Source organism: Leptodactylus fuscus, chromosome 2, assembly GCF_031893055.1.
Source record: "Leptodactylus fuscus isolate aLepFus1 chromosome 2, aLepFus1.hap2, whole genome shotgun sequence".
NCBI classification, from domain to species: Eukaryota; Metazoa; Chordata; class Amphibia; order Anura; family Leptodactylidae; genus Leptodactylus; species Leptodactylus fuscus.
Genome location: NC_134266.1, coordinates 18,264,826 through 18,288,728, shown reverse-complemented (window position 1 = coordinate 18,288,728; position 23,903 = coordinate 18,264,826). Strand labels below are relative to the sequence as shown.

Below are 23,903 nucleotides of genomic sequence, written 5' to 3'. Positions count from 1 at the left end.
AAACGTCACCAGTTCTGGACACGACCTGAACTGTATTTCTAAGGATCCAGAAGATATGGAATACGATACGGAGGAGATTACAGATGGCATCCAAGGGGTTAAACTCTAAAGCGGAATTTCCATTAACATGTTCATTAATCAAACGGAGCGATTTGTGCCATGTGCTTCGGATAGACCGCGAATTAAGGCTCGCATGTCAAACATCTCCAAGTTTGTTATGACAAGGGAGCAGAAGTGTTTACTCTGTGAGTGTCTCTATGCATTGCGACCATAGACTCCGCAGCGCGCTCCGGGAAGAGGCAATAACAATTATGAGTGGGCAGTCTGCGAAATTTGATGGCCTCCACTTTACCAGCAGGATCGGTTTTATTGAGTTTCTCCATATTGACTACTGTTGTATATAGGATTGAGCTCATAAAAACACACGCAAATGGCCATAGAAAACTGAATTCTTTTCCAAAAAGATTAAAACCTTTATCGTGGGGGCCGTGTTGCAATGCATCTTGGTCCGACAAACCAATATTGTTATTGTAATTTAGGAAAGGATGAATTTTACATAGTTACATGGATAAGGATGAAAAAGACAAGTTCAACCTACTGTATAATCCTTCCATGTTTATCCAGAAGAAGGCAAAGAACCTTCAGGACGTCAATGATGTCATTTGCTCCTTACGGAGGGGGAATCCTTCCCAATTCAAAATTCGGCAATTGGAGTAAACCAATGGGTCAACATACTGTGCCCAGAAATCGAGTATCATATCCATAATTTGTAAGCCTACGCACTTTTCAAGCGGAATGGGGAACGGACTCCCCGAACGGAGACCGAGTGCTAGTGTCAACCACAGTCTTAACCATCCATTTTTTGGGGAATCTATTAAATGGATCTCCTAAATGGGTGTAAATAAAAATTTGAGATAGGAATAGACCCTATGTTTTTTTTTTTAAAGGCACCAAGATCCTTGAATTTGCTCTTACCAGGGCTGTGGAGTCAGGGCAAAGTACCGACCCCAACTCCTCTATTTTTACACAGGATGACTCTGACTCTATAAAAGTAAATACCCAACAAGGTAACCATCCATTTATACAGTATCAATCATTGGAATTCTAATTACGGTAAAAATAATTTCATTTACAAGATGGTAACTTTTCCTCTAATTTTGACTCTGCCCAAACTCCACACAAACTAAGACCCAACCCCCACCTCACGACTATGACTACACAGTACCCGGAACAGGGGATAATCATACTCATTAGGGAGAGTGTGCACCTACACAGGCGTACAGAGACTTACAAGCCATGGGGATTATGGGTAAAATATGCAAATCTATTCTCCAGGATGTAATTAGGAGAACAGTCCCTCTAGGGGCAGCCCCCTTAACATCATGCATGACTCGTTTAATGAGCCTAATAACATAATGCGGGGTTATTGCCAAACGAGTACATCTATTCCAAAAGGAACAGATTCCCAGCTATGGACAGCGCTGTTTTGGTCTTTTGGACCTCATCAGCATAGCGCAGGAATACTAGTTTGGCAGAGTGAGAGACTATAGACCAGGGTCAGGGGATAATCATACACATTAGGGAGAGTGTGTGCCTACACAGGCAGTACGGAGACTTACAAGCCATTTCTGCACGACTTGTTTAATGAGCCTAATAATGTAATAGAGGGCAGCATACAGAGGCATTGTTCTCCTAATTACATCCTGGAGAATAGATAGATATTTTATACACAGTACCCTGGATATTACAGTAAAGAATCCCATCTATGATGAGGTAACGGAATATTAAGGAATAAAAACCATTGAAGTGATTTTGTAGGAGTAAGTGGTGGCCTAGTCTTAGGACAGCTCATGAGTGAATATTTATTGAGGGTCCAGCCAATACTATGAGAAGCAGAACAAAGCGGCCATGATGGTGCTCACCCTACAATGTTTAACCTCGAAGAGAGACTTAGAAAGTAGCGTCTTTCTTGCCGATCAGTGGACGTCCTGTGGGTCAGACCCCCACTCTTCACATACTGATGGCCTATTCTTAATTCTTAAACTACTGAATTCTTTATATTATTTTTTTTTTTTTCCAATAATAGACAATTGTAGAATTCTTAACGTTGCACAATGTTATTTTTTTGGTCAAGAAAAGGCAATCATAAGTCACCACAAGGTTTCCTTTATCACAACAAGGACAGGAACAGCTGCGAGGACTTAAACAGCAACTCATCTTCCTGGACCCTTACTAGAGTCAGGAATGGAGAATTGAACCCCTCACAGCTGGGTTTCCCCACCTTTTCAAGGGGTTCTCCATTTTGTAAGGAGGTTAAGCTGGGCCCGAGTGTCTACCTGCTAAGCCCCTCATCCAATAACTTTCATCAGTGGAGAAACCTGGCAGTGTTTATTTTCCCTATAGCACCACCACAGGAGAAATGAAGTATTACACTGTGTCCATTCAAATCAATTGGTTGCTTTTATAATGCAGGACGGGACAAGAGATGCCATCCGTGACCACAGTCTACTCTGGTGACGAGATGAAGAATCAAAGAATCCCATATATGAATTAAGATATCACTAATAAGTTAAATGAGAAGAGATTTTGTAATTTAGACAATTCCTTTAAATACATTTTGTAAAAAAATATTAAATATCAGGACATTACATGGCGGAGGACTCAAGGACCCTCACTGATACCCAGCAACTAACTGATCCCAGCAGTCCACAGATTCCGGTTATCCTATTGAGCCCCTGTAAGGTCGGCCTTTCCTCCAGTAAAATTCTTTTGTTTCTTTGCTAATAAAGGAGTTTATTTTTGTGATTTACTAAGTAATATTCAGGGGTGTAACTATAGCGGGTACAGCCCCTAAGGTTCCCCTAGGACCATCTGCCCCAAATAAGAACACCAATACTACTAGCAATAGTTAAAGCGAACCCGTCGATATGGGACACTAAACCACTCACAGGTCCTTGTGGACAAAGGGTTTAGTGTCCCAAAGCCCTCTTGATACCATAAGGGTTCGCATAAGGAACCTCAGGGGTACATCCCCTAAGGCTCCCCTAGGACCACCTGCTCCAAATAACAACACCAATACTACTAGTGATTTTTAAAGAGAACCTGTCAGGTCGATATGGAACACTAAACCACTCACAGGTCCTTGTGGGTCAAGAGTTTAGTGTCCCAAAGCCCTCTTGATACCATAAGGGCCCGCATAAGAAACCTCAGGGGTACATCCCCTAAGGTTCCCCTAGGACCATGTGCTCCAAATAACAACACCAATACTACTCGTGATTTTTAAAGGGAACCTGTCAGGATGATATGGGGCACTAAACCACTCAAAGGTCCTTGTGTACTAAGGGCTTAGTGTCCCAAAAACGCTCGGTGCCAGTGCAGTTCTACATTGAAGCCCGTGTGGTACACCTTGGCTTCGGTCAGGGTTCGGGGTGTAGGACTCTAGCGTCAATGAAAAACAAGAGCACCATTGGACTCATCTCTAGGTAAGTATGAAGGGTTGCTTTCTTTTCATATGTGGGCACAGATGGCGTTGCTAAATGTCTATATGGAACACTAAACCACCCACAGGTTCTTGTGGACCAGGGTTTTAGAGTCCAATATCAACCTGACGGGTTACCTTTAAGGGGTACACTTAAACAGATCTTGCACCTAATCTTTATACTACACCTCTGCATCCAGAGTACCGTATATACTCGAGTATAAGCCGACCCAAATATAAGCCGAGGCCCCTAATTTTACCATAAAAAAAACTGGGAAAACTTATTGACTCGAGTATAAGCCGAGGGGGGAAATGCAGCAGCTACTGGAAAATTTCAAAAAATTAAAATGGTTGGAGTTTTTGGGTGCAGTAGTTGCTGGGTGCTGGGGAAGGGGAGGGGGTGTTTTGGTTGTCTGTCTGCCCCTTCCCTGAGCTTGAGGACTGGGTTTTCTTCCCCCACATGGAATTCAGCCTGGCTGAATATAGGGGATCTGCAGTGCTCCTATTAACCCCTTCCTGACGGAGCAGGAGCACTGCAGATCCCCTATATTCAGTAGTCCGGCCACTCTCAGACACAGGGATACCTAATGTGTATGTGTGTCACAGTCATTTTATACTTTTGTATGTATTCTAGGGAAAGGAGGGATTTACAACTTTTATTTTTTTTTAAAGCTTTTTGTTTTTGTTCTCCACTATTTTATGGGAGATTCTATACATTGATATTGCGGCTGGTCGTAGACCCCCCCCCCCCCCCCCCCTCCTTAAGAAAAAAATATTATTTTTTTTTGCTGACTCGAGTATAAGCCGAGGGGGCTTTTTCAGCACAAAAACTGTGCTGAAAAATTCGGCTTATGCTCGAGTATATACGGTATATCTCAATTCTGATTTCTTCTTGTACTTTTTTCTAAATCACTCCCTATATTTTAGTTTTGCTCTTAGATTTCCAGGCTACGGTGAAAAAAAAACAAAAAAAAAAACAGAACAAAGTATTTGATGTTGAGCCAGGACATGACTCACTTTACTGCAGTGACTAGAAGGGTCCACGACGTTCTGAGTTTGGTCTGTACAGATCCTTTGTAGTGCAGTTATTCAAGAGGCTCCTCTTGGGGTCCGGCATTGTTCCACTAGGTTGACTAGGTTTTATTTTCTTAAGAGATAAAGTCTGGCTTGTAAAATCAAAATAACGGCAGCGGCAGATACCTCGAGGGTTTATCACAGCCGGAATCCCATAGGAGTCACTTCCATGCCTACACAATGACTGGACACCCATTATTTAAGGGATTTTCTAGCTTTAGCCAATAAATAGGACTCATTGTATAGAAAATTATATCATTTTACAACAAACCTTCCGTACTAATTTGTTTTGGGGTTTTTGAGATCTCTGCTTGATGTTTTTTTTTACTGGGAACCTTCATTTTGTGTAGACGCTTTTTGGAGGACGATCCTGGAAGTGATGATATTGCCCCCATAGATATAGCCCTGATCTCAACATCATCCAGTCTGTCTGGGATGACATGAAGAGACAGAAGGATTGGAGCAAGTCTAGATCCACAGAAGGTCTGTGCTTAGTTCTCCAAGATGGCGGCGGCAACAACCTCCCAAGCTCCTTCCATTCAGGCTAGTAAGGAAGAAAAGACATGTCGACACCCGGGAGACAGGAAGAGGCCCTGAGATCTGATGGGACCCCAGAGTATAATCATTTCCATTCCGAATCATGGGGGACAAACACCCCAAGTTTCGTGCTTAGATGAACACAAATTTTTGGAAAATTCAGGACCCATCTGGTTCTGCGTGCACAATTGGATTGGCTAACACACAAGCTTGTTTGACCATTTGCTGGTATATCGGGGTCATGTTTGCCCGGGTTGATGATTGGATGAATAAGGCTGCAGTCACACTAGCATTTGGTGACCTTTTGGGGATTTCGTACCCCCATTCCAAAAGCGGGACATTTCTCTCTGCCGATTTCAGGCGGAAACCTAGTGGACTCCATTATAGTCTATGGAGTCCGTGGGTAAGCGGTTTTTAAAGGGATTCTACCATTAAAACCTTTTTTTGTGGATAAGACATCGAAATAGCCTTTAGAAAGGCTATTCATCTCTTACCTTTAGACGTGGTCTCCGCTGCACCGTTCCTTAGAAATACAGTTTTTTACCGGTATGCAAATGTTTTCTCTAGCAGCGATTGGGGCAGGGCCCAGCGCTCAAACAGTGATGGGGGCGTCCCCACCGCTGCCAGAGAAGCGTCTCCAGCGCCGCCTCCTTCTTCGTCCGCAGCGTCATCTTTAATGTCTTCTTCCGGTGCAGGCTCGTAACTTCTTGAGCAGAGCAGACTGCGCAGGCGTACAGGCCACGGGAAAATGGCCGCTTGCACAGTATTGTTAGCAGCTATTTTCCCGTGGCCTGTGCGCCGGTGTTTGCCAATGGATACGACCAGAAAGTTCCTGCAGCCATGGTTGTATTAGTTGGTAACCGATCGAGAGAACCAATGTCACCATCAAGGTAAGTAGAGACAATCTAAAAATAGAGATGGTTTCCTTTCATTTCAGCAATAATCCATATTCCCTGTGATTTCGTTTGTTATTCATTACACTCCCTTCTCTAATCCACTTGTGGTCACAACCTGGTTGTCCAAACACATTGTCCTGGGTGGGAGCCGCTCCCCGCACTTGTCCTGTTGTGCGCTCTTTAGGACACAATTCTCTTGTCCCTGCGCTTTGTAAATGAATGTTCTCATTGTAGTCTCTACAGCAGCACGAAAAGCCTGGAAAATGTTGTTTTAGGAGCAACCACATGAATGACACGGCCTCAGCGCAACACCTGACCTCTGACTCGCCGAAAATTGTGCTCACTGGCATTTATACCTCAAAGTATAAGTGTTTGTGGAGAAAACCAGAGTGGTCGCTGGTCACACGCTGCACACATATACAGTTTTTGAGCAGGACTATGAATTTTGTCATCTATGGCAGAATACAATTTTAATTTTAGGCAAACTGAGTGGTTGGGAAACAGAGAATACCTAAGAAATTAGTCATGAGGCGGTGAAAGTCATATCAGAAGAGGACCAGTATCTGAATCAGTATGGTGTGCTAAAGATCCAGTAGGTGGTGCTGTCTCCCGTGACACCACCTACTGATTCCACGTCTACCCAGGAGGGGTTAGGGATGCACATAGGAGAGGCAGAGTTAGCCTTCAATAATGCAGCAACCGGAAATGCCCAAGCCTCGAGCCAGAACGTCCGAGCCAGACTGCACAGCCAACACTAACTGACCCTAGTCAGTGCCATCTACTGGATCCACAAAACACCCGATTTAAACCAGTGCCATTCTAGACTCAACCATTAGCTCTGCAGTGTTTTCCAGAAACAGGTACTAGACATGGGTGACAGCATCAGTAATAGCAGATCTTGAATCAACTTTGATGACTACCTTGCATGGCAAAAATAAAAACACAACTGGGGTGTAGGAGATACTAGACATGGGTACAGGAGCTGGACATGGGTACAGGAGCTGGACATGGGTACAGGAGCTGGACATGGGTACAGGAGCTGGACATGGGTACAGGAGCTGGACATGGGTACAGGAGCTGGACATGGGTACAGGAGCTGGACATGGGTACAGGAGCTGGACATGGGTACAGGAACTAGACATGGGTACAGGAACTAGACATGGGTACAGGAACTAGACATGGGTACAAGTACTAGACATGGGTACAAGTACTAGACATGGGTACAAGTACTAGACATAAAAGTACTAGACATGGGTACAAGTACTAGACATGGGTACAGTTAGGGGTGAACCTACCCCTTTCACCGCCCGAGGCGAACTACAGAAAGCCACCCCCCCCCCTGCCGGGAGGAGGGGGCGGAGCGGGGGTGTGGTTGAGCGGAGGGGGCGTGGCAAATCGAAGGGGGCAGGGCTTAGCGCCGTTCGCCGGCAGAGAGCAGGCACGGAGAGGGCCTACTCTTTGCCTGAGTGTGAGGGGAGGCTGCTGGAGCAGCGCTGCTCTAGTGTCCTCCCCAAACCACCGCTTGGTGCTAAGCCAGTCCAGGACAGCTTGTCCTGGACTGGCTTAGGTTAGCAAAAATGCCGCCCTCCCTGAGGCCCTGGCATAGCGTCGCCTGAAGTGCTCGCTTCAGGTCGCCTTATGGGAGGTGCGGCGTACAGTACTAGACATGGGTACAGGTACTAGACATGGATGACAACATCAGTATTCACAGATTTTCTATCTACCTCAATGATTATCTTGCATAGCAAAGAACAAACCCTGGAGTGCCACTTTAAACTGGACAAAGCTGCAATACTCTGCATTGCAGATACTAAAGGTATTTAGCAGTATGAATAGTACCTGGTAAACAGTCATGAGGCTGCAGTGTGTGCACAAGCACCATGTCCTCCTCACACCGCTGACTGGCAGGGATCCTGAGAGTTGGTTCACTACCAATCTAATATGGGATAGCAAATTCACTCTGATATTCTTCTTGGCATCACTGGCGCCCTGACCAGAAGCATCACCAAAAAAGGTGAAAGACGAAATAACACTGCATACCGCATGAGATACCAATTCAGTAACAATAGGATTTATTAAACCATTATTCACAAACATTTTCTCCTTTATTGTACATCAGCCATACCTCTGAGCTTGTTCCTATCAGTACAGGTCTCAAGTTAGAATTCATTATGGAAATCACATCATAAACAAGCTAAAAATACCCCGCACCTCTCCCAATGTCATTGTAATCTGCATATTTAGCTTATTACGGTCAGAAAACAAGGCTGAGACTCAGGATCGATGCACTTGTCACGGCACTCATCATCATCATCATCCAGGAGACTATTTTTTCGGAACGACATGTAAATTATTAAAACATTCTAAACTTGGAATTGTATAAAAAAAAAAAAAAATTTTGCTTTTGGCATTTGTTGCGTTGACGCAGGAAGCGAAGACGTTAATGAAGACATGTTCGTTATTGTCTAATTATTCTCCAATCTGCATAAGAAATTGGTATGAGCAGAAATTTGCTGAGTCCATAAAAACTTCGTCAAGTCTGTAGGAAAATACATTGTGTGACAACTTTAATTTTTGGGTTTTTTTTAAATTAAAATGGTAAAATTCCAAAAGTGATATGACGGCCAGATTAGAATACATGGCAGCTTTCTCCTTCTCACATCCATTGATCACATGGCCATGAAGGTCACATGTCATACTACAACTCAGTCCCATTTATTTTGAGACTGAGCCGTAGCATTGCCTTGTTGACCAATGGACGTAACTGCTCGAGAAGAAGATAGAAGCCATATTTTCTGATCTTGTATAACCCCTGTAAACTGAACCTTTGAAGGGCGAGGTTTGCTTTGTACAATCCCATTCCATCCACCTTATTGGTAGGCGGCGCTGATACAAGGAGGTCCTCCATTTTGGACCCCATATGATATAGGTTATTGGCTTATATAATAGTCACACAGTCCACCATATTTGGTGGAGGACACAAAGAATATAGATCAGCAAATCAAATTGTATAATAGTCACATAATAGCCAGCAGAACCACCTCAGGATTAATGCTGGGAATACCAAGGAGATGGTGGTGGACTTTAGTAAATGGAGAGGTGCTCCGAACCAGTGGAGATCCAAGGGACATGCATTGAGATAGTCAGGACCTATAAGTATCTGGGTGTGCTCCTCAATAATAAACTAGACTGAGCTGATCACCTGGAGGCGCTGCACAGAAAGGGCCACAGCAGACTCTACCTGCTCAGGAGGCTGAGGGCCTTCGGAGTCCAGGGGACACTTCTTAGAGCCTTCTTCAACTCTGTGGTTGCTTCAGCCATCTTTTTCGGTGTGGCCTGCTGGGGAAGCAGTATATCAACCAGGGACAGAAATAGACTTGACAGGCTGATCAGGAGGGCCAGCTCTGTCCTGGGGGGCCCCCTGGACCCAGTACAGGTGGTGGGGGACAGAAGGATACTGTCTGTGGTGACCTCCATGTGGGAGAACAAATCCCACCCCATGTATGGGACCTTGATGGGACTTGGCAGCACTGTAAGTGACCGTCTGCTTCACCCCAAGTGTGAGAAGGAGCTATCGCAGGTCCTTCCTTCCAACCGTGGCCAGTCTGTATAATCTACATCAGATCAAGTGAAGACACTCCGCACAGAGAACTAATGATTATGACTATGAAGTCTTCCTTCTTTCTCTTCTGTTTCCTTAGTTGCTATGGACTCCTAGTATATCTTCTCTTCTCAGCATATGTGTGTCTACGTCTGTAATATATTACTCTGTATTATCCTGTATCTGTATTACTATGCTGCTGTAACATGCTGAAATTTCCCCACTGTGGGACTATTAAAGGATTATCTTATCTTAAGCCACCACACTTGGTGGAGGACATGAAGAATCCAAACTAGACTAGTGGTTTATAGCACCTTACTTGGCAGAGAATACGATAAGCTCAAACCAGGTTATTATGCTATAGAATAGTCCCAAAGTTCACCATTCTTGGAAGACATGATAAGCCCTGACCTGATTATTGAAATACATAATAGTCACAGTCTACTATATGTGTTGGTTCAAGCTTAGATCAAGTTATCTCCTAATAGAATAGTCCAACAGTCCACCATACTTGGTGAGGAACTTGAAGATTTGACACAAGGTTACCGTATAATAGTAATTATGTAATGGTTACACAAGCCACTATACGTGGTAGAATAGAAGTTATCGACTTATTTAACTCTCACATAGTCCACCATACTTGAATCTAAAGCTTTGCCACTACAGGCCATCAGAGTCAGACTGAACCACCACAGTACCAAGAAATCCTCCATGGACCATGGCTCAAACACAAGGTCCATTAGAAGACAATCCCATTTGGTATACTCAAAGTATTGCCTATTGGGCAAACTCGAGGACCGTCACTAATAAAACACTCCGTTCATATGCAGGCGGCACATTGGGTCAAAGAATCATCCAATCACCTCCATGTGAGCGTCAAATATCTCGAGACACTTATCACGTTCTCCGTCCTTGATCTTTCCTGGCAGGAGATAGTTCAAGATCTCAATTTCCTAAGCGATTATTTCGGAATATAAATTTTCAAGTTGGCAGAAATTTCAAGACCGCCCTCAAAGTGACCCGGGCGCATTTAGCACCATGCCGTTCCTTAGTGCCTACACCCCCACCAAACCCTCTTTGAAGTACAAGAAAAGCCACCAAGACTTATTTTAATACATGATCACAACTCTTATATATGTGAGATACATCCAAGGGTCAAGAAAGGAGGAGAATGATGTGCAGCATGTTCAGAGTTAATCAGCTGTCGTGCCACTTTAGTGTGACCTTACATGGACACATAATGAGAGTCCAACCGTCTGGGCGGCAAATGTAGTACAGCTGTCCTGAGGGACCTCGGGACACATCACAAGGGAACACTACCAACCAAATATTCATTAAGGAAGACGATGCTTCTTACGAATGCCATTAAGTCTAATGAATCTACTGGAACTTGGAACAATGTGCACACTTGGCCAAGTCGTTAGGTAACCATTCGCATCCAGTTTTATTAATTGAAATCTAGAATCCAAGTTAGATTCTGGATTTGCTGACTGCGAGGAACAGAATAATAACGTGTGGTTGATTGAATTATTGCCACTCTCTGTAATTACTGCAGGAATCCTCTGCTCGCTGTACAAGAAGCCTCTCCAGGAAGGCCCATAGATGGGGCGGTAACATGGACGGCTTACATCAATGTGCTCATTTATAAAGTGACACAAATGACCACATAGACTGAGGGGATAACACTCTATTAGTTTTATATAAAGATTATGTCAACCACTAAACAAACACACAATTAATCTTTATAAAGGTCTGTCACTTTAATGATACATTACATACTGTAGCTTTTTTATATATCCTGTATTATACCCCAGAGCTGCGCTCACTATTCTGCTGGTACAGTCACTGTGTACATACATTACATTACTTATCCTGTATTATACTCCAGAGCTGCGCTCACTATTCTGCTGGTACAGTCACTGTGTACATACATTACATTACTTATCCTGTATTATACTCCAGAGCTGCGCTCACTATTCTGCTGGTGCAGTCACTGTGTACATACATTACATTACTTATCCTGTACTGATCCTGAGTTACATCCTGTATTATACTCCAGAGCTGCGCTCACTATTCTGCTGGTACAGTCACTGTGTACATACATTACATTACTTATCCTGTATTATACTCCAGAGCTGCGCTCACTATTCTGCTGGTACAGTCACTGTTTACATACATTACATTACTTATCCTGTACTGATCCTGAGTTACATCCCGTATTATACTCCAGAGCTGCACTCACTATTCTGCTGGTACAGTCACTGTGTACATAAATTACATTACTTATCCTGTACTGATCCTGAGTTACATCCTGTATTATACTCCAGAGCTGCGCTCACTATCACTTGCCAGCTGATACTGTTGGGTCACATCTAGGGCCACTTTGATAAAAGTAATATAGCATTATATGATGTCCATCCAAATGGGTCTGCTGCTGAGACTGTCCTTTCTGGTGCCCATAGAGGGATCCCAAGCTGGCACATGGACTTATAGCCAATGCTTACAAGGGTTGTTTCCTAATAATACACATCCAAGTGCCGCACTTACTGTATATAATACATATAGAGGTTGAAACACTTTAAAAAGGCCCCAATATGATCAGCCTACCGACCTCTTACTGATTCACAAGGTTATTGGCCATCCCTCTTCCCAACCTTCTATCCATCGATCAACCTATATATGGATTTGGGTGAGGCGATCCTATAAAAGTCTTCTACTTCTGTAAGTGACCCTAATAAAACTGCACTTCCAATTAGCTGTCCATGTCCGCGCCATGTTCTACAACCTCTATAGCTGACAGCTCGCCCTCATCCCCTCTGCAGCTCCCCCCTCCAATGTACACCGTGTACATGTGATCACACCACATTTTTAAGATGTTTCCCCATCCCAAGGAAGCTTTTCGGAAAATCCTAAATGGTTATATATACACTTCATATATATAGACATGGCTGTGGGCATTGGTAGAAGTGGTACTATATATAAATGTCAGTATATCAGCATGAGAACAGCATGGCATTTCGTGTTCTGACATGCTTGGCGAGGACGAGATGCCGCTGTACACAAGTGATATTCTATAATGATATCCAATATGTACTAAACCAAGAAGGACGAGAAAACGCTTACCGGAGACGGATTCCTTGTCGCCATCGGAAAATATGAGAAAAAAAAACTGTTTGCCAAGAAATTCTCTGCTTTTATTAGAAGAGATCAATCACTGATAGATCTGTGACTAGATCTGTTACTTGGGGGTCTCTCTTATCTACCCTCCCATTTTATCTATTTCTAGATTAGAATGAGCATGGCCGGAGGGCCCGATCTATCTGATGTGTGTATACGGCGTCCTATACTATATCCATCTCATCTCCATCTATTTACCAAAGAAGATGGAATGCAGCACAGATAAAATCCACCAAATACACCCAAGTTCTATAAGTCTTTGGACCCAAACATGGGGAGAACATACAAACTTCTTGCAGATGTTGCCCTTGGCTGGATTTGAACCCAGAACTCCAGCGCTGCAAGACAACAGTACTAACAATATCTAGTAACTATCTAGTATCTGTTTCCCCTTCCTCTCATATCTAGATCTAGTATCTTATCTTATATTTATTTCTGTCATTTCCATTTATGCTGTTTAGGGTCACAGGCTTTTAATCTGTTTAAACAAATATTCCCCAAAATTAAATTTTTATGTATATGTTGTGTCATAACACTGTATACAGTAGTAAAAGAAAAATAGATTTTTATTGCTATACCCATAAAAATTAAAATATAGTTTGATATCCTAGAAAATGGCGACAAGATAGAGAATGTATAGCACTGGGGGGAAATATGGTACAAATTCAAACCCCAGAATAATACGTTTTATTACGTATTTCTATAATAAAAAATACAGATGTCACAACCAATATAGCTGTCTTTTCTATAGTCCTATATAACAAATACGTCACAGCTTAAATAAAGATGGAAAATGTAAGTGTTCAGGTAATATGCTGGTTCTGGTGACAGTAACCTATCTATCTGCAGGGCTGGGGTGATATGCTGGTTCTGGTGACAGTAACCTATCTATCTGCAGGGCTGGGGTGATATGCTGGTTCTGGTGTCACTAACCTATCTATCTGCAGGGCTGGGGTGATATGCTGGTTCTGGTGACACTAACCTATCTATCTGCAGGGCTGGGGTGATATGCTGGTTCTGGTGACACTAACCTATCTATCTGCAGGGCTGGGGTGATATACTGGTTCTGGTGATACTAACCTATCTATCTGCAGGGCTGGGGTGATATGCTGGGTCTGGTGACACTAACCTATCTATCTGCAGGGCTGGGGTGATATACTGGTTCTGGTGACACTAACCTATCTATCTGCAGGGCTGGGGTGATATGCTGGTTCTGGTGACACTAACCTATCTATCTGCAGGACTGGGGTGATATGCTGGGTCTGGTGACACTAACCTATCTATCTGCAGGGCTGGGGTGATATGCTGGTTCTGGTGACCCTAACCTATCTATCTGCAGGGCTGGGGTGATATGCTGGTTCTGGTGACAGTAACCTATCTATCTGCAGGACTGGGGTGATATACTGGTTCTGCTAACACTAACCTATCTATCTGCAGGGCTGGGGTGATATGCTGGTTCTGGTGTCACTAACCTATCTATCTGCAGGACTGGGGTGATATACTGATTCTAATGACATTAACCTATCTATCTGCAGGACTGGGGTGATATGCTGGGTCTGGTGACACTAACCTATCTATCTGCAGGGCTGGGGTGATATGCTGGGTCTGGTGACAGTAACCTATCTATCTGCAGGGCTGGGGTGATATGCTGGGTCTGGTGACAGTAAACTATCTATCTGCAGGGCTGGGGTGATATGCTGGTTCTGGTGACCCTTAACCTATCTATCTGCAGGGCTGGGGTGATCTGTTGGGGTCTGGTGACAGAATTCCTATAAGGGAGCATTCAGAATTGGCCTTCAGGGCGCCATTTTTCTATCCTTTGCTTCCCCATAGTCTCCTTATACATCTACACCAGTGGAAAAGTTACAAAGTATCTATATTAGTTTTCCATCGATGGTAACATTTTATTTTCCGAAAAACACCCCGAGAAGGTCAAATTTTTATGGCACTTTTTTTTTTCTAACAACTTTTACAAAAACAAAGTGGCTGTTGCTATAGAAACCTACATTCTTACAATGCACAATCTTCTATCATTACATTTGCAGATTATCCCGTTTTCTCCTTAGATGATCAGTTTCCTCCATTATTGTATACCGGGTATAATTTTTTTTTTTAATTGCTTCCTTCATAAAAACGGAACTGAAAGTACAATGTCCCGCTGTTATCACAAATTATTATAATGAAGATTCATACATATTAATTGTTTAGGGTAAGATATAAACTTATTTTCTATTGTGAGTGAAGATTCTTCTTGATATATCAGGAATCAATAGGTTTGGAGTATTATTGGGCCACTTCTATGGTTGAGCAGAATTGTTAGTGGATGGAACAATATGGACAATTGATATTTGTTTAGTTCTACCCGAGATTTAAAAAAAAAAAAAAAAAAAAAAAAAAAATGATAAAAAAGAAATAATAGTAATAAAAAAAAATATATAAAATATTCTTACTAATATTATAGATGTGAAAGTTTGTGTGTTTGGATGTTTGTTCCGCTATCACGCTGCAATGATTGAATGGATTTCAATCAAATTTCGCACATACCTAGAATGCCACCCGGAAAAGAACATAGGCGCCTCACAATCCCCGTATATTGCTGGGTTTGCCGACCGCGAGCACTGAATTCACGGTCCGTGTAGGCTGCAGGAACTGAGCTGACGTCACTATGTCAGGCGGGGGGCTCCCATTGGACCAGGCCACTGCGGGGGCGGAGATATAGAATTAAAATCGGGCCGCACACTGACATGGAGAACATAGCGTCTTGCATGACGGCAGCCAAGAGTCGCACATGCCGGCATCGCTGGAGCCCGGTGAGTCCGCCGGGGGTGTGGAAGAAGAAGGCGTAACTGGGACGAAGTCCCGCAACTACCTGTGCCGCGCTGTACATGGCTGCATTGGCTGCGCAGCACGGTCTGTCAAGCCTCTGCACCCTGGAAACCTTGGCACATGGGGAGCCCGGGGTGGGGTGGGGTGGGCCTGGGGTCTCAGGTTCGGGTGGGGGGTTGTTTCGGGAGGACAAAAACGGGGCACAGGGTGGGGAGGGGAGCAGGGGCCCCGGGGTCGGAGGGAGCGAGGGAATAGAGGAGTGGGTAGGGAAAAAAGTTGGGGGGCGAGAGGAGGGGCGCAAGGTGGGGGTCCATGGGTGCACTGTTGTTGGACGGGCCCACTGCGCCCACAAGGCAAAGGCGGGGGGGCCGGGGCGGCACTGCAGGTGTGGCACGCAGGGGGTGAGGGGGCGTGGGTACAGCTAGTGTGTGTGTGTGTATATATATTTTTTTGTTACTATAAACTATAACAGTTCCATAATCTTCCTGTGATACAAAGTGTAGGGAAGAAGGCCGGGACATTCCCAGCAGAGATCAGTGAGAGAACCCTACATTTCATGGACATGTTCTATAGTGTCCAAGGAAACACATTCCCATGGAGAGCCCTCGTCTGCAGCCTACAAAGAGACAATACAAAAGACCCGGCCCAATCATTCATTCATCCTCTTGTTAAGAGGCACAACCAGGGGGGCGGGGGGGGGGGGGGGAGGATTCTGGGAATTGTGAGCAAACACACTAAATATAAGCGACAAGTCCCAGAATGACTTCCCTCAGAACTTTCTACCCTTTCCTGGGGCAACAGAGTACATTGCACATAAAAGCATACACGCAGCTACAAGAATATCAAATGAATATTTTTTTTATTAATTTTAATTTTATTATATTTTATCTTCTATTTCATAAATAGGCCCTGCATTGAAAAAAAGCAACTTTTATTTGCTACAGATTTTGTGCATTTTTTTGATCCAAGACCAGGTAGGACAGAGCAGAAGGGATAAGTATGAGGCAGGGGCCCCACGGGACAGTAACGCCACGACTTGCCTGCAATGGGAACACCGCAGGAAAAATCGTGGCATTTTATAGTAACTGCAAAGTAGATGGAATTCATGCGACTCCCACTTTGCGGTAAAAACCACAGTGCGGACACGCTGCGATTTCAAATCCCAGCATGTCAATTATATCTACGGAAATGCCTGAGGCATTCCTTGTAGATATAATTGTAACAGAAAGTCCGCAGTGGAAAACTGCAAGCTTTCTGCTTAAAGTGCTGCGGGAAGAACCGCAATGCGTTGCCCCCGCGGTTTTTCTCACAGCGCTTTATTTCTGCTTGGTCATCCTGTGGGGCCTTGGCCCAAGAGCTTCTTTTTCATTCCTTTTGTATCCACTTCTGGGTTTGGCCTGAAAAAACTGCAGCAAAATCTGCAACAGAAAAAGCAGCTTTTCCGCAACGTATGGCCTCCGCCGAAGGGCCCGTTCACATGGAGTAAACGCGCGAGTATCTTGGCAAAATTCACGTGTAAAAATCAGACTCCCATTGACTTCAATGACATTTTTTACACGTGTATTTTTCCATAATCAGCTCCCGTTTAGAATTTCACATATAAAAATCAAAATGAAAATGTATTTTATTAAATGCATTTTTAATTCTAATTATTTGGAATTTATTTTATGCATTGTGAATAGTTTTTTTTTTTATTTAGCGCAAAAAAAGTAATTTTTGATTATTATTATTATTATTAATAATAATAATAATAATAGATAATTTTCTTTGTTAATCATTAATACCAATAATAATTATATTTTTATTATTATTATTTATTTTTATTTTTTTTTATTTCCTGAAACTATTGATGCCACAACATATATACTTATACATTTTTTGCAGGAGGTGATCACTAAAAAATGCTTCAATTAAAAAAAAAAAAAAAAAACACAATATGCACCTAATGCAAAACCAGAGCGGGACACGGTGAGGCCGACTGTAACGGAATGACAGAAATCCCCCGTGATCGTTACGTTGCCTCCCATATTTCCCAGTCTGAAAAATATTTACATGTGTTTTAGTGACTGACATGGGCAGCTGCTCTTATACGCTGCATTTTTTACAACCTGACTTTAGACAGATGCGAAACCTAAAAAAATATCAGGAATTTCTTTTTTTTTTATAAAATTCCATGTGCAAAATAAATACCGTATTTTTCGGACTATAAGACGCACTTTCCCCCAAATTTCGGAGGAAAATGAGGGTGCGTCTTATAGTCTGAATGTGGGTTTGCAGCATGGCCGCGCTACTGCCACCGCTGGTTTTCTTCAGCGGCAGTAGCGCGGCAATCCGCAGGCCCCGGCAGCAAAGACAGTCCCCGGCATCTGCTGTAATAGACCGGCGGATGCCGGGGAGTGTCTTAGCTGCCGGGGCCTGCGGATTGCCGCGCTACTGCCACCGCTGGTTTTCTTCAGCGGCAGGAGTGTGACTATACTGCAGGCCCCGGCAGCTAAGACACTCCCCGGCATCCGCCGGTCTATTACAGCAGATGCCGGGGACTGTCTTAGCTGCCGGGGCCTGCGGATTGCCGCGCTACTGCCGCTGAAGAAAACCAGCGGTGGCAGTAGCACGGCCATGCTGCAAACCCACTCCTCCACCGCAGGTCACCGCAGGTCCCCCCCCCCGGCCTCATACCTTTAGTGATGCAGGCCGGCTCCTGCACGGCGAGGCCGCAGGAGCCGACCTGTTCCGATGACAGCCGGGAGCCTAATGAAGGCTCCCAGGCCTGTCATAGATATATATTACTATCGCGGCTGGTCTATGACCCTCCGCGATAGTAATGTATAGAATCTCCCATAGACGGCAATACACTTGTATTGCCGTCTATGGGACTTGCAATCAAATGATTGCAGGTTCAAGCCCCCTAGGCGGGGGATATTAAAATAGTAAAAAAAAAAAACCCACTTAAAAAAAATATAATAAAAAATAAAATAAATAAAAGTTCACCTCCTTTCCCTAGAATACATATAAAAGTATAACATTACTGTGAAACATATACATTAGGTATCCCTGTGTCTGAAAATGCCCGGTCTACACCTGGCCCCACAAAAAAAACGCCCTATACATCCCCGTACAGCTGCAGGGTCACCTGTCAATGTGGCCTTGCAGCTGTTCCAAAACTACAACTCCCATATATTAAATATTTTACCATTTTTTGCCTGAAATTTTTTTTTCCCTATTTTTCTCCTCTAAAACCTTATAAAACCTAAAGGGACCCCTCCCTGATCCGAACAGTACTCGCTCATCTCTAAAAACTACCACAAGCAGCACGTTTCTTTCTGCACGATTCATTCGGAAAACACACAGACCCCATTATAGTCTATGCGGTCCGTGTGGTTTCTCCGGTAACCGTTTTTTAATGCGTTCGGGATTCCGTTCAGGGGGTCACACGACCATGTACATGTAGCTACAGCGTGACTGAACAGCCTGGATGGAAGGAAGAGACAAACTACCATTAGGGGCAGGGGGACTCTCGCCGCGTTCCTCCAGAAGAGATGAACATACCCCCACAGGTACACATACTGCACCTTGAGGACCACCGATCTAGGTAAGAAGCAGACTCTCTCTACTTACCATATAGAATCCTATACAACCCTCTAGATATCTGCTAGTATGGATCCCACCACCACCTTGCCATCTAAATACCTCTACATTTTAATAGGACATTTTTGTGGTCCACACAACATAATTTGGCAGCATTCAGCCATCTACACTTTGTCGCTCGCACTTTGCTATGTACCACACACGGCCCATGGGAACCCTGATGAATGTGAACCTCCACGGGGAGCCACCTGTCCCCCGCCAGTGTCAGGCTCCTTTCTTAGCCCAGTCTGACAGGCCGGCAAGACATCTGTTTGCAAATAGTAGCTATAAAAACACAACCACCCCCCCTACTATCCCCAAAAATGTCTAACTAATTCAGAGGAATTCAAGGCATCTCCTACTCCTGGCATCTGAAGGGGGGATAACAACGTGGTGGGGGCATCCAGTAATTATTAATATAGGATAAACCCTCCTGTCTGGGGCAGCTTTATAGGGTCAGATACTGAATTTTGGCCGCCTACTTTACATTTGTTTTTATTCATTTAGATTGTCTTTGCTCATAACAATTGTATTTTTATAGCCCCGCCATGTAATACGTGTAAGCCGTTATAACATCGGTGTGTGAGTTTGGCCTAAGACATTATACAGGACAAACATGGTTTACAGACTAGGCCAGTAATGGCGAACATTTTAGAGACCGAGTGCCCAAACTGCATCCCAAAACCCACTAATTTATTACAAAGTCCCAATTTAACCTTAATAATGTGTGGATCCACAATTGCACAAAATTAAAGACCTGCAAAATATGGTCATACGAATGGGGCTTTATAGAGCTTTCTGCTCCACAGTGTCCCCAAACAGTGTAATCTGCTGCACAGTGGCCCCCAAACAGAATAATCTGTTCCATGTATTGGTGCCCAAAGAGAGGGCCCGGAGTGCCACCTCTGGCACCCGTGCCATATGTTCGCCATCACGGGACTAGGCAATAGAGATGGGCAATCTTGTATAAGATTTGCTTAGTTTCAGGTTTGGATGTTTCCACCCAAAAATTTGTCAACTAATTTCATCACGAACGAGAAGTGACATTTTTATACTCGGGAGCTCTTTAGATCCCAAAATATAATAAGTGGAGTCCCAGGGGCCTCCACAAACACCTTCCCTCACCTCTTCTAGGCATTCCCATAATATTTGGGTCCTCTTCCGACCTCATGGGTGACATCATGTAATTGGGCCTCAGCAATCACATGGGGCGTGTTAACATCATGACTCAACGCAAGTAGGCCATATGACCATCAAGGACTGGGGCACGTGGCATCACCCAGAAGAGGACCCGCTGGTAGTGCCACGCTCCCACCTATTATTTCCCGGGGTCTGAAGAGACCTCAGCGTATAACTTTAATTCCCGTCCACAGAAGACAAGTCTCGAAAGTCTGAGGACGGTCAACGACGTCAAGATGATGAGTGGCGGTCTTACTTTACTTGGTGCCCTTTCTCCGCCCTGACAAAGAACAAGCAGTGATTGTCTGTGACAGGAGTGATGTCTGTATCCATTACTTAGATACATTTCCAGATCCTGAAGAGAACAAGTATGCGAGACCTTCATATCTTAGATATGTCTTGTCACTTGTCTCCATTTCTACCGACACTCCAGCCCGAGCCTCCACCCCACGGGCCTGCTATATATACTGTCCGAGCCACCTCCTCGTATACAGATATTTCCCTTCAGTATCTTACTAGACAGACCCCATGTGACGCGCTCGGCATTCCGCATTCCTCAAATGGTTAAAATACAAAAGGTGACAATGGGACAATTGCGGCCATGGAGCAGTTGTTCCTGCCAGCTCTGCGTCTGTGACAACCTGCGGGTAATTATTTGGGACTTTCATTCCATGGATTGGAATCCTGCAGACGGCGTTAAGCTGGAGGGGGGTCACATTTCCCAACAACATATTTAGGATCACACATAACAGAGTGAGAAAGCTGCGGCCGAATGTATGATCAGATGATCGCCGAGATCACGGCTGGGTAATTATTTTGCCTATATAGTGGAACGTACCAACATCCCGGACATCAAGGGTATCCAGCGAGATAGAGTTATTTTTATAAATTGGATGTGCATATTAGCAGGCTACTCTGTCACAATGACCGCCTGAAAAATCGGTGGAGGAAAAAGTCCTGAACCGAGGACCTTATCCTCTAACGGCTTGTGTTTTAAAATGATAGCAATCGTCTTACCCCTTTGTAGGCAAGGGGGTCCATCGAAGGTCCCATCACGTCTGAATATACTTTAACACAATGGTGCATGCGCAAGTTCAGAGTGGTTCTGCACATACACAGATTATGTGATCCACAGCACATGACGTCCTTAATGCTCCAGACCGCTCATTTATATTTCTTATCCCACCTCAGTTAGATCTCGTTCACATCTGCGTTGGTAATCCATTCGGGGGAGTCCCGGACTACTGAACGCAACTGCAAGCAGTCTGCCAGTGAAAGCACACGAACCCCATAGACTATAATGGGATCCATGTGCTTGCCGCCAGATCTCCGCAGGGATCATACGGACAGGAAAGTAGTTCACCATCTACTTTCCTGTCTGTATGATTCGTGTGGGCAGCGCGCGGCAAACACATGGACCCCATTATAGTCTATGGCAGGGGTAGGGAACCTTTGGCTCTCCAGCTGCTGTGAAACTACAACTCCCAGCATGCTCCATTCACTTCCATGGGAGTTCCCAGAACAGCAGAGCCAGTATGCATGCTGGGAGTTGTAGTTTTGCAACAGCTGGAGAGCCGTATGTTCCCTACCCCTGGTCTGTGGGGTCCGTGTGTTTTCTCTCCACAGTGCTTGCAGTTGCATTCGGTATGCCATTTGGGGGGTCCCCATGTGGACTCCCCCGAATGGATTACCAAATGCAGATGTGAACGAAGGGTAACAGAATTTGTAAGGAACAGAAAGCATTGGATTTGGGTGACCCTAACCTACGTCACTGTGCTGTAGGGTTCAGTCTAGGTTCACATCTGTACTGGGCTGACCCGAATGACAGACTTATAAAACCTGACTTTAATGGGGTGACATAAGATGGCACTCGTATTACAAAGGGCACATGGTTGGTACGGGACGATGGAAATAAGCAGACTACAAGTTATACTTCTGTAACTAGCTAACCAACAATCTGTTCCGACCATTGCTCCTTTTGCATCGGTTTCGATAAATCTCCCCACTTCTGTCTAGATATTTGTTGCCAATACATCCACATCTGCCCATAAAGAGACGGGCGCTGTACTGTGCCAGCTTATACGGCTCGTTTCCTGTGACGATTTCATTACAATGTATCAGGCTCGGCTTTATAACACGTGAGTCAGCTTAAGGTTTATCACTAGTTCTGGGGGCGGGCGGGGGGGCAACGGTGGAATAAGTGAATTTACTGGAAGGGCACTAAATATCTGGGGCTACAGAAAAAAATCTGTGCGATGCTGCAGCGGCTCGGAATAATGAGATGTGCCAAGCTAAGCTGGCGCTGACTCCTCTGGCGCCGTTCCCTAGAAAGACTCTCCTAGACGGCGTTTCGACAGAAATCACATATTTTCAGGAGTCTATTGCAATACAATCTAATTCAGCGACGCTAAAACCAGGTTTAGGTGCTTCCTCGTCCAAGTCATAAATCAAGACACGAGTCAATATAGAACCGAGCACTTAATATAATGGACGGCGGGAGCCTTTAACCCCTTCTCTGCCAATTTGATGTTGCAGCCGATCAGAACACGCACACAGCAACAGATTCGGTGACCGTCCCATTCATCTAAGTCAGTTGGCAGGGATCCAAGCCCAACACGCTGCAGAAACAGCGCGGAACTTGTTTTCAATCACAGAAAGTTTTGCAACAAAGTGTCAATTCACCCTGACAAAGAGAAGCCTATAGAGGTGGTCTAAATAGGTCCGCCGGGGATTTAAAGGGGTTGTCCGGGAAGTTTTATTTTACCTACATGTGCTTTTTTTTTTTTTAATGCCAGACCAAGGGCATCAGGACTGGTTACAAAACTCTTGGTCACATGATCAGAACCAGAACCTCACCTCCGGGTCTATGGGGCTGGCATATAGTACAGTTATCCCCCATACCACTTATGAAAACAGGAGCGACCCCGATGCTGGTTCTGATCACATGACTGGGGTCAGAAATGGCCCCCCCCAGGTCCGGAGTCAGAGAAATAAAATTAAACTCCAAGATCAATTCCTTTAAAGCAATGCAACCTTCACAGCTCTAAGAATCCTATATTGATAAGACTGAACCAAAAATAAATATATATCACATACATACATCACTCCATGCAGCGGATTTTTAACCCTCTATCTACTTCTGGCCTCTATAATCCCCCCATAGACCTCATTTTTTAACCCCATATACTTGCAATGCACTGAACTAGAAAGCCGGGGCTACGTCACCGCTTTGGCTTATAGGATAACAATGTGCCAACTTCTGTGCAAGAACTTAACAGATTCTGCCTCATTGTGAGACTTACGTAAAAAAGTTGCGATGTAGTCCAGGCCTGAGAATAAAAATCCACTTAAAATACTTTTCCACTGCTGTATTGTTAACCCCTTTTCTGCCAGTGCCCCCTCCTCCGGGCATACAATTATTCACACCACCCAAGGACACTTGTATACAAGTCAGCAGAATACAATAGCGCAGATTGTGATGATACAATGTTTCCATATTTCAGCAGGACAA

The 23,903-nt window shown here is 44.3% G+C and overlaps 1 protein-coding gene across 2 annotated transcripts in view; it reads right to left on the bottom strand.

The window, feature by feature from the left end:
• The window catches only part of JAM2 (junctional adhesion molecule 2), a 79,542-nt gene that overhangs the window by 55,325 nt on the left and 314 nt on the right, over positions 1-23,903 (bottom strand). The window lies entirely within an intron of this gene.